This window comes from Sceloporus undulatus, chromosome 3, assembly GCF_019175285.1.
Source record: "Sceloporus undulatus isolate JIND9_A2432 ecotype Alabama chromosome 3, SceUnd_v1.1, whole genome shotgun sequence".
Taxonomy (NCBI): Eukaryota; Metazoa; Chordata; class Lepidosauria; order Squamata; family Phrynosomatidae; genus Sceloporus; species Sceloporus undulatus.
Window position 1 is genome coordinate 236,354,649 of NC_056524.1, and position 9,360 is coordinate 236,364,008.

General features: G+C 38.6%; 1 long non-coding RNA gene across 1 annotated transcript in view; it reads right to left on the reverse strand.

The window, feature by feature from the left end:
• Positions 1–4,404: 4,404 nt before the first annotated feature.
• LOC121927058 overlaps positions 4,405–9,360 on the reverse strand; it is a 27,549-nt gene continuing 22,593 nt past the window's right edge. Inside the window, exon 4 of the long non-coding RNA XR_006103127.1 lies at positions 4,405–4,553. This is a non-coding gene — a long non-coding RNA (uncharacterized LOC121927058). The remainder of the gene's footprint in view (positions 4,554–9,360) is intronic.

Consider the following 9,360-nt stretch of genomic DNA (forward strand, 5'->3'; position numbering starts at 1 on the left):
AAATTGCATTGGCCTTTTTAGCTGCCGCATCGCACTGTTGACTCATGTTCAATTTGTGGTCTACTTGGACTCCTAGATCCCTTTCACACGTAGTTTCATTCAGCCAGGTGTCCCCCATCCTATATCTGTGCATTTCATTTTTCCGCCCTTAGTGCAGTACCTTACATTTCTCCGTGTTGAATTTCATTTTGTTAGCTTTGGCCCAGCTTTCTAGTCTATTCAGATCATTTTGAATTTTGATCCTGTAATAGCTACTCTTCCTAATTTGGTGTCATCTGCAAATTTCTTAACTATGCCCCCAATACTGTCATTCAAGTCATTGATAAAGATGTTGATTAGCACTGGGCTCAGGACAGAGCCCTGTGGGACCCCACTGGTCACTTCTCTCCAGGATGAAAAGGAGCCATTGTTGAGCACCCTTTGGGTTCGGCTAGTCAACCAATTACAAATCCATGTAACAGTTACCTTGTTTAGCCCACATTTTACAAGCTTGTTTGCAAGAATGTCATGGGGAACTTGTCAAAGGCCTTACTGAAATCAAGATATACTATACTATAGCCACAGCATTCCCATCATCTACCAAGCTGGTAATTTTATCAAAAAGAGAGATTAGATTTGTCTGGCATGACTTCTTTCTCTGAAACCCATGTTGACTTTTTGTGATTATGGAATTGCCATCTAGATGTTCACAGACTCTCTGTTTAATGATCTACTCCAGAATCTTTCCTGGTACTGATGTCAGACTAACTGGATGATAATTGTTGGGATCCTCTTTTTTTCCCTTTTTGAAGATGGGGACAACGTTTGCCCTCCTCCAGTCTGCTGGCACTTCTCCTGTTCTTCAGGAGTTCTCAAAGATTATTGCCAATGACTCCGATTACACCTTGCCAGTTCTTTTAATACTCTTGGATGTATTAAAACTCCACCAGGGCTAGCCTGAGAAAGAGAGCCCCCTCCCATCCATCTCGCTTGGTCCAGGTCTCAGAGGAAGAGTATAACCACGGTACCTCATCCCCTTTCCCACTACCATTCCCTTCTCTTTTGTGTCGTGTCTTTTAGATTGTAAGCCTGAGGCAGAAAAAAGTCTTATTAAAAATAATAATTATAAGCTGCTCGGATAGCCTTTGGGGCTGAAGGGAGGGGGGTATAATAACCATAAATAAATATAAAATAAATAAATAGTTCATCAGGTCTGGAGACATATATTCATTTAGATTAACCAGATATTCCTGTACTATCTCTTTACTTATTCTGTGCTGAATTTCCCCTGTTCTGTCCTCAGGTTGAGCACCCTTTGGCTTTTCTGAGAAGACTGAAGCAAAGAATTTTGTTGAGTATTCTGTCCTCTGTTAGCATTTTGCCATTGTTTCTACGCAATGGCCTTACCATTTCCTTCTTCTTCATTTTGCTGTGGACATATCCAAAAAAGCCCTTTTTATTGTTCTTAACCTCTCTAGCAAGCCTGAGTTCCTTCTGCATATTAGCTTTTCGGACTTTACCTCTACACATGCTAGCTATTTGTTTCAATTCCCCTTTGGTGATTTCCCCATTTTTCAATTTCTTATACAGTGGACCCTTGTTATACGCTGGGGTTTGCTTCCAAGTTCCCCTGTGGATAACAGAATCCGTGGATGCTCAAGTCCCATTAAATATAATGATGTAGCAAAATGTTGTCCCTTATAAAAAATGGAAAATCAAGGTTTGATATTTGAAATTTATACTCTTTTTGAACATTTTCAAACTGTGGATGCTTGCATCCGTGTATAAAATATCCGTGTATAGGAAGGGCTGACTGTACATGTTCCATTTAAAAGTTAGCTCAGTTGAAAGTTCTTTAGTCATCCATCCTGGTTTCTTGAGACACTGCCCATTTTTCTTCCTCACTGGAACTGTTTTAAATTGTGCCTTCAGTATCTTCCTTTTGATAAACTCCCATCCATCCTAACTCCCTTCTCTTTTAGTATTTCTGACCATGGGATCACCCTCAATACTTCTCTAGGTTACTGAAATCCGCTCTCCTAAAGTCTAGAATGCGTGTTTGACTTTGCCTGGCTTCTCCTTTCCACTGTATAACAAACTCCAGGAGAACATGGTCACTTCCACCTAATGATCCCACCACTTGCACCCCATTAACCAAGTCATCCCTGTTGGTTAGAATCAGATCTAAAATAACTGACCCCCTTGTTGCCTCTTCCACCTTTTGGACAATGAAATTGTCTTCAAGGCAAGTGAGGAATTTGCTAGACCTGGAGAGTATGGTGACATTTATCCCCATAACTCTTACAAATTTTATTTTATTTTTTTTATTTAAAAGAGGTTTTTTTCACATTTTTTTTGCAGGGCTGAAAATGTTCTTTCTTTTTCCATAATAACCTTGATGGGTGCATTTGGGCCACAGGCTGCACTTGTCCACCAAGTCTATGTTGTAGTATAGTGATCATCCCAAAAAAAGTAGCTTAAATCAGGAATGGTGAATGTATGGCCTTCCAGATGTTGTTGGATTAATCTGTCAGCATCCCTCATTAATGTATTTGTGGGCTAGGCTGATAGGATTGAACCAGTGGTTGTTGTACAGATCCACTTATTTACTTGATCAGGGGGGGAAATCTGGATCAGAGAAGGACAACCTCTGGGGTTTGTGTGCACACAGAGATCTGCTACTACAAAATGCTGATGAAGAAGAGATTCTCCATCTATAAATTTATTTGTCACTTATAATCTTTAATAGGCAAAAAATATTGTATACAAATCACACAAGAAGAAGTTAAACAAAATGGCTGGAGATTAAGCCTTAGGAGGAACAGCACAGGGATCTGGGTATGCTTAGCCTGGATGAGAGAAGATTGAGAGGTGTCATGATACTTTAAGTATGTGAAGGAAAGTCATGTAGAAGATGGAACAAGCTTGTTTTCTACTGTTACAGAAGCTAGGACACAGACCATGAGATTAAAACTGCAAGAAAACTAAACTTCAGGAAGAAATTCGTGGTAGTAATGACAGGGGAATGGACTGCTTTAAAAGGTGGTAGACTTTCCTTCATTGGAACTTTTTAAATAGAGGCTAGGTGACCATCTCTCAGGAATGCCTTTGCTGTGCATGGCAGGGGGCTGGTTTAAATGGCCCTTGGGGACATAGAATCATAGAACAATAGTAGGGAAGGATCCTAAGGGTCATCTAATGCAGCACTCTATCAGGCAGAAATACATAGCTAAAGCACTCCTGAGATATGGACACCCAATCTATGGTCCAAAACACATTGCAGAAATAATTCAGTTTAAGACTGCTTTAACTGCCCTGGCTCAATGCTAGGAAATTCTAGGAACTGTAGTTTTGTGAGACACTTAGCCTTCTCTGTCAGAGAACTCTGGTGCTACAATAAACTACAATCCCCAGGATTCCCTAGCACTAAACCAGGGCAGTTAGAGCAGTCGCAAACAATTATTTCTGTGGTGTGTTGTGGACTTATGTTTAATGACCTCCAAAGGAGGAAAGTCTACTACCTTCCAAGAAAGTCTGTTCCACTGGTGCAAAGTCATCCTCATGCATGATGTTTCATAATGTTTCAGACTCCCACCAACTTGTCAGCTAATGGAAGCCTGCAAGGAAACAGGGTGTGTGACTATTCAGCTTCTTCCATGCTTTGAATAGTGATGGTGAGATTGGTGGTGTCAGAAATTCTGTGGCATCTCAGGGAACTCTTTGGGGGCTATAAAGTAGACCTTGGGTGCTGCACACAGCTTATACATCATCTGTTGCCCAATTCTAGACCACCAACTAAAATACTTCTATAGTCATAGTTTCCTTATACTCAACACCTGGGTACAACACTATGTTTGCAAGAATTTTTCTAAGGTCAAGGTATTAGCCTAATTCATCCAGGCAATCACTCCAAGAAAATAAACCAAGTGGGAAAACACCTGAAAAGAATCAGGGTCAAATGAGATATTAAGTAGAATGCATATACTTTGTGATTAGCATATTTTATTTTTCACAGTGGGGTTTCCTCAGAGATACATATTTGAACAGTCAGACTTGCTGAATTAAGTTTGTGTTTATCTCACAGTGACCAACAACAAAACAAAATACACTAAATAAATTCAAGGTATCCTGCTGAGGACTATCATACACTACGGCAAACATATGCTTTTACATGCTAAGCAACTTGTCTGACTCTCAGAACCATAACTGAGCCCATTGTGGCACATCCGCTCAAGAACATGCTCTAATCCTCTAATGTCTAGGTCCAGTTTTTTAAACTCCCTGTACTCTTAGTATGTGTTTCTTTTGTATCATTTATGAATCTAGCAAAGGCTAAGTATGAGGGGAAAGATGAAACAAATATAGCTTGCATGACAACAATTCTTTTTTCTACATTAGATTATGAGGTGATAACACTAACCTTATTTGAAGCCATGTAAGCATTGGTGTGGTGCCTCCTCCAAACACCCAGACTGTGAAGAATACAATTAGTAAGGTGGTTGTAAACATCATTTGCTTAGGCTGAGATTCTGTGTCCCGTATAGCCAGTGCAAAGGCTATTGCACCACGTAAACCTTCAAAAGACACAATGGGAAAAGATAACATGTTCAGAAGAAGAGCAATGTTTCTACTACAATTGTATTTGCAGGGAATTGAGGTCATGTCAAATCACAAATTATAATGTATATTAGAAATTTGACACTATCGCCAGATATATAGAGGATTTCTCATTTCTGAAGTCTTTAGGACAGGGACCTGTGAGGAATGCTTTAGTTTTAAATGTTCTGCACTGACCAGAGTAAACTGGAAAGACTGGACTACATGTCATCTTCTACCAGTAACTTGGTGCCTTTTCTTTCTGCAACTGCTGCTTGTGCAGCTCTTATTATATGCTTAGTTCCATTAATAATTATCTGCTTACACATATTTGTACCTGTTAGATAATTGTACATCCAATAAGAATTAGAATACAGTTGTAAATATGGTACCAGAGACCACAACATTTGATTGTCCTGATGTATAACCTGTACTCAGCACAAGGGGCTATCATGAGTACAGAATACAGAGAAATGGAATGGTTTCCAATTGGCAAGAGGGTCAGGGAATAATAAATAAATAAATAAAATGTTTATTTATATACCGCCCTATCAAGGCATCATCTGTCCGTTTAACTTGTATGCTGAAACACATAATATTTCAAACAGGAATAGACTTGGAGGAAGGGAGCATAAAAATTGGTGGAAGGAATATCAACAATTTGAGATATGCAGATGATACCATACTACTAGCAGAAAATAGAAAAGGCGTGCAATGATTACTGGTAAAACTCAAGGAAGAAAGTGAAAAGGCAGGTTTACAGAAGTACAGTAAGAAAATAAAAATAATGAGCACAGATGATTTACATAGCTCGAAAATACATGATGAAAACTTGTACATAGTTCAAGATTTTCCATAACTTGGCTCAGTCATTAATCAGAATGAATATTTCAATAAAGAAATTGGAAGAAGACTAGGACTTGGGAGGGCAGTTTTAAAGGAACTAGATAAGATTCTGAAATGTACAGCTATATTATTGAATACTGAGGTGAGGATGCTCCATGCTATCATATTTTTCATTTCTGTGTATGAATGTGAAAGCTGCACAGTGAAGAAAGCTGACAGAAAGAAAATCAACTAATTTGAAACGTGGTGCTGGAGAAGAGTCCTGTGGATACCATGGACTGCTAAAAAGACAAATAAATGGCTCCTAGAGCAAATCAAGCCTGAACTCTCCTGAGGAGCCAAGATGATTGAACTGACACTGTTATATTTTGGCCATATGATGAGAAGACAAAACTCACTAGAAAAGACAATAATGCTTGGTAAAGTTGTGAGCAATAGAAAAAGAAGAATACACTTCATATGAATAGACTCAAGCAGAGAAGCCATGACCATGAACCTGTAAGAGCTGAGCAGTTCTGGATAGGGTATCTTGGATAGTGTGCCTTTGGAGGTCTCTCCTTCGTAGGGTTTGCTTGACAGCTGTTAACAACAAGATTCTATACATTTAAATATACATCATGCATTTATTAAATGTAAAAATGCTTAGCATAGATGAAGAGCATACTGTACTTTGTTAAAAAAGTGAAACAAATTGATGTGTAAACTAGTTTGTATGTATTTATTCCTGAGGTATGGTACTTCCTTGTTTTTGAGATATGTTTCTGAAAAGATCCTCCCACTCTATGTGAAAAGAAAGCCTATAACTGTAAAATAAAAGCAGGAACCAGTCCTAAAACCATCAAATCTTCATGAAAATTATTTTAGAACCTTCTTACTAAAGGCCTTTTGAGTAATGGTTTGACTCATACTGGCAAACTTTCCCCAGGATCAAGAGTCTGATTCTGCAAACAAAATGGCCCTTTCATTTGTCCAAAGGTTTGATCAAGTGTAAAACCTACATGTAGTGCAAATTCTGGTTCTGGAAATGAAATAATGCAGAAATGATTCAGCTATACTTTTGAGCTTGAAATGTAAATAGAGATGGAATGGTGTGTACAAATGTGCCTTCAGAAATATTTTACGTTATAGAAGAAAAACCTGGAGCTCACTATGGCCTCCTTGGATCCCAGTGATAAATATTATCTCTGCCAGGTGGTTGAAAATATTCTTGAATAAGCTGTTGAAGCAACTCCCGATATTTTTTAGTTTGTACCAATTATTTAGATCCATTTCAGTTTGAACTTCAAATTGACGCTGGTACTGAAATGGGTTTGAACACCCTGACAGAATAACTGTGTTGATGAAAGGATAGGGGAATCTCCTGCATTTCCCATCAGCCTGTGGTTGGAATCCTCTAGGTGACATTGGCATTTGTAATCCTGTGTCCACAAACTCTCCTCCTCCAATTGTGTAGCCAGGAAGATAGAGGGAGCAGTCCCTGCCCTATTACCAGATGATGGCATTACTAGTAGAGACAATCAAAGAAACATTTTATTGGATCTTAGCCTTTGATACCATTGACCATGACATTTTTCTGGATTGCCTGTGCAAGGTGGGGAATGAGGACACGATGCTTGAATGGTTATATTATTATAAGGATGCTATTTCCAGTTAAGGTGTTATAGACTCACTGGTCTGTCCCACTGTAGTTATTGTATGTGATGTTGCACAGTTCTGTTGTTTTCTATGGTTTAATAGCTCCATGCCCCTTGTGAGAGAGGATCTTTAGGGATTGGAGTGATGTTTCATCAACTTGCAGATGACACTGAACTCTCTTTTCCATAGTTCAGGTGTAGATTTGGTGGTCTGAATTGTAGAACAGAATTTGTAATGTACTGGGTGAAAGTTAATAAACTAAAGATCTATCCATGCATGATGGAAGGTTGAGAAGTATTCCTCTCTGAGAGTGGGTTCTCATCCCATTCTTGATAACATTGCCTTTTTTGTAAAGAATCAGATTTCAGGGATACTCTTAGACCTTGCCTTGCCTTTGAAATTCCTTTCATGAACAAAAACACTACAGACTACACTTTGCATCAGCTCCTAGAGGCAGGAAATGAGTTAAACCAGATTAAGTCTGCAGTGTTATACTCACAGTACATCCTGGGAAATCTGTTTTATTTATGTAGGTTAATGAGAACCAGAAACTCTAAAAGATTCAAGTCAAAATTGGGAGTCAGGAAGTAAATGAAGTTACCAAGGCAGTATTAGTAAAAAGAACCTAAAAAATCTGTTTCCAAACTGCAATGAAAGGCTATTTTACAGAATTCTAACCTGAATATTAAGAAGTAATCCACATGTTTGTGACTTCATATTTGTAATCCTGTTTGGAAATTATGCTAGAGTGAAAAGGGTCTTCCTTTGATACTATGTAAGTACATCCCCCAGTGCAGGCAGTCACAAGCATGTGCATTCATGCACACCCTTTCTCACTTTTGACTCAGTGGGTGGGCAGCTAATTGACTGTTGTGCAATGGGTCAGTGTCATGACTGTGGTGTCCAGTGCACAATCAGACTCTGGGATCCAGTGTTATTATGTTGATGTAAATTTATACAACATTAAGTGTATAGGATCTTGGCCCATAACATCTGAAATGTGACATTTCATGTTGGTATCTTATGGCCATCTGTTCTTGCAAAGTTCGATGCATTGAGAAAATTAGCTTGGGGAGAAGCCTTAAAAGCACACTTGAATACAGAGCATCTCTTCACAGGGGCTCTGAAATGTGCATGGTGTTGCATTATCTATTTATTCAGCTGCTTTGTTTTATTCCTTTATATAAAAATATGCTTTTCTCAAATGTAAATGCCATGTGGATTTACTACTGGAATGTACAGAGGACAGTATTCTATAAACAATAGCACAGCTACTGAATGCTTAAAGGCCAGCATTATTTGAGGCATGCTTTGCAGAAATCTATGGTTGTTTGTGGCTCTTTGGGGAGAACAGAAGAAACAGTGCCAGGCTATTTCCATTTTAGATTTTAATGTTCCTAGTGTAGGGAGAATCACATTTCATTTGTGCTATGCAGTTTAATTCATACACAGTAAACTTTACAATGTTTTAGGGAGGGAAATCTATTCTGTTTAACAAAAAGACATATATCAAATCATATTTTATGGTGCCAGCAAGTCATGTTTTTGGCAATTTACTTATGATAGGTATAATCTTATTAATTCCTATGTTGCTCATAATCTGAAAGAGAGCACTCGTCCCAGATTTTCAGAAGAATGACCACCAAAGAAGGGTGAGCAGGAAAGACCACAAGCCAAATGGCTAGTCTCAATGAAGGAGTCCATGGGTCTGAGTCTGCAGGATCTGAGCAGAGAGGTAGAGGATAGGGAGTCTTGGAGATGTCTCATCCACAGGGTCACCATGAGTCAAAGTCAACTTGAGGGCAACTAACAACAACAACAAAAATGCTGCTTAGTTCTGACAATGAATATTTCTGGTATGACCTACAGTTACTGAATAAAGCTTTCCTAGTTTTCTGAACTTGGTTGACTGCCAGACTTGACACACACATGTTCCCTCAAGTCTTGAGAGTCAAAGCCATTTAGGGTTTCAAAAGTCATCATAAGCACCTTGAATTCAGATAAGAAACATATTGGCAGCCAGTACAATTCTACTAAGACTGGTGTGCTATGCTATCTATATAGTATTCCAGTTGGCAGTCAAGCTGCATTTTGCACTAACCGTAGCTTCTAAGTCTTCTTCAAGGACATCCCCTGTAGAGCACATTATAGTAGTCTAACCAGTTACCAGTGCATGGAAAACTGTGGCTAGGTTATCTCTGCCTGGGAAAAGCTGTAGCTGGTATACCAGTTGAAGTTTAACAGTGGGGTATAAATAATAATAATAATAATAATAATAATAATAATAATAATAATAATAATAAT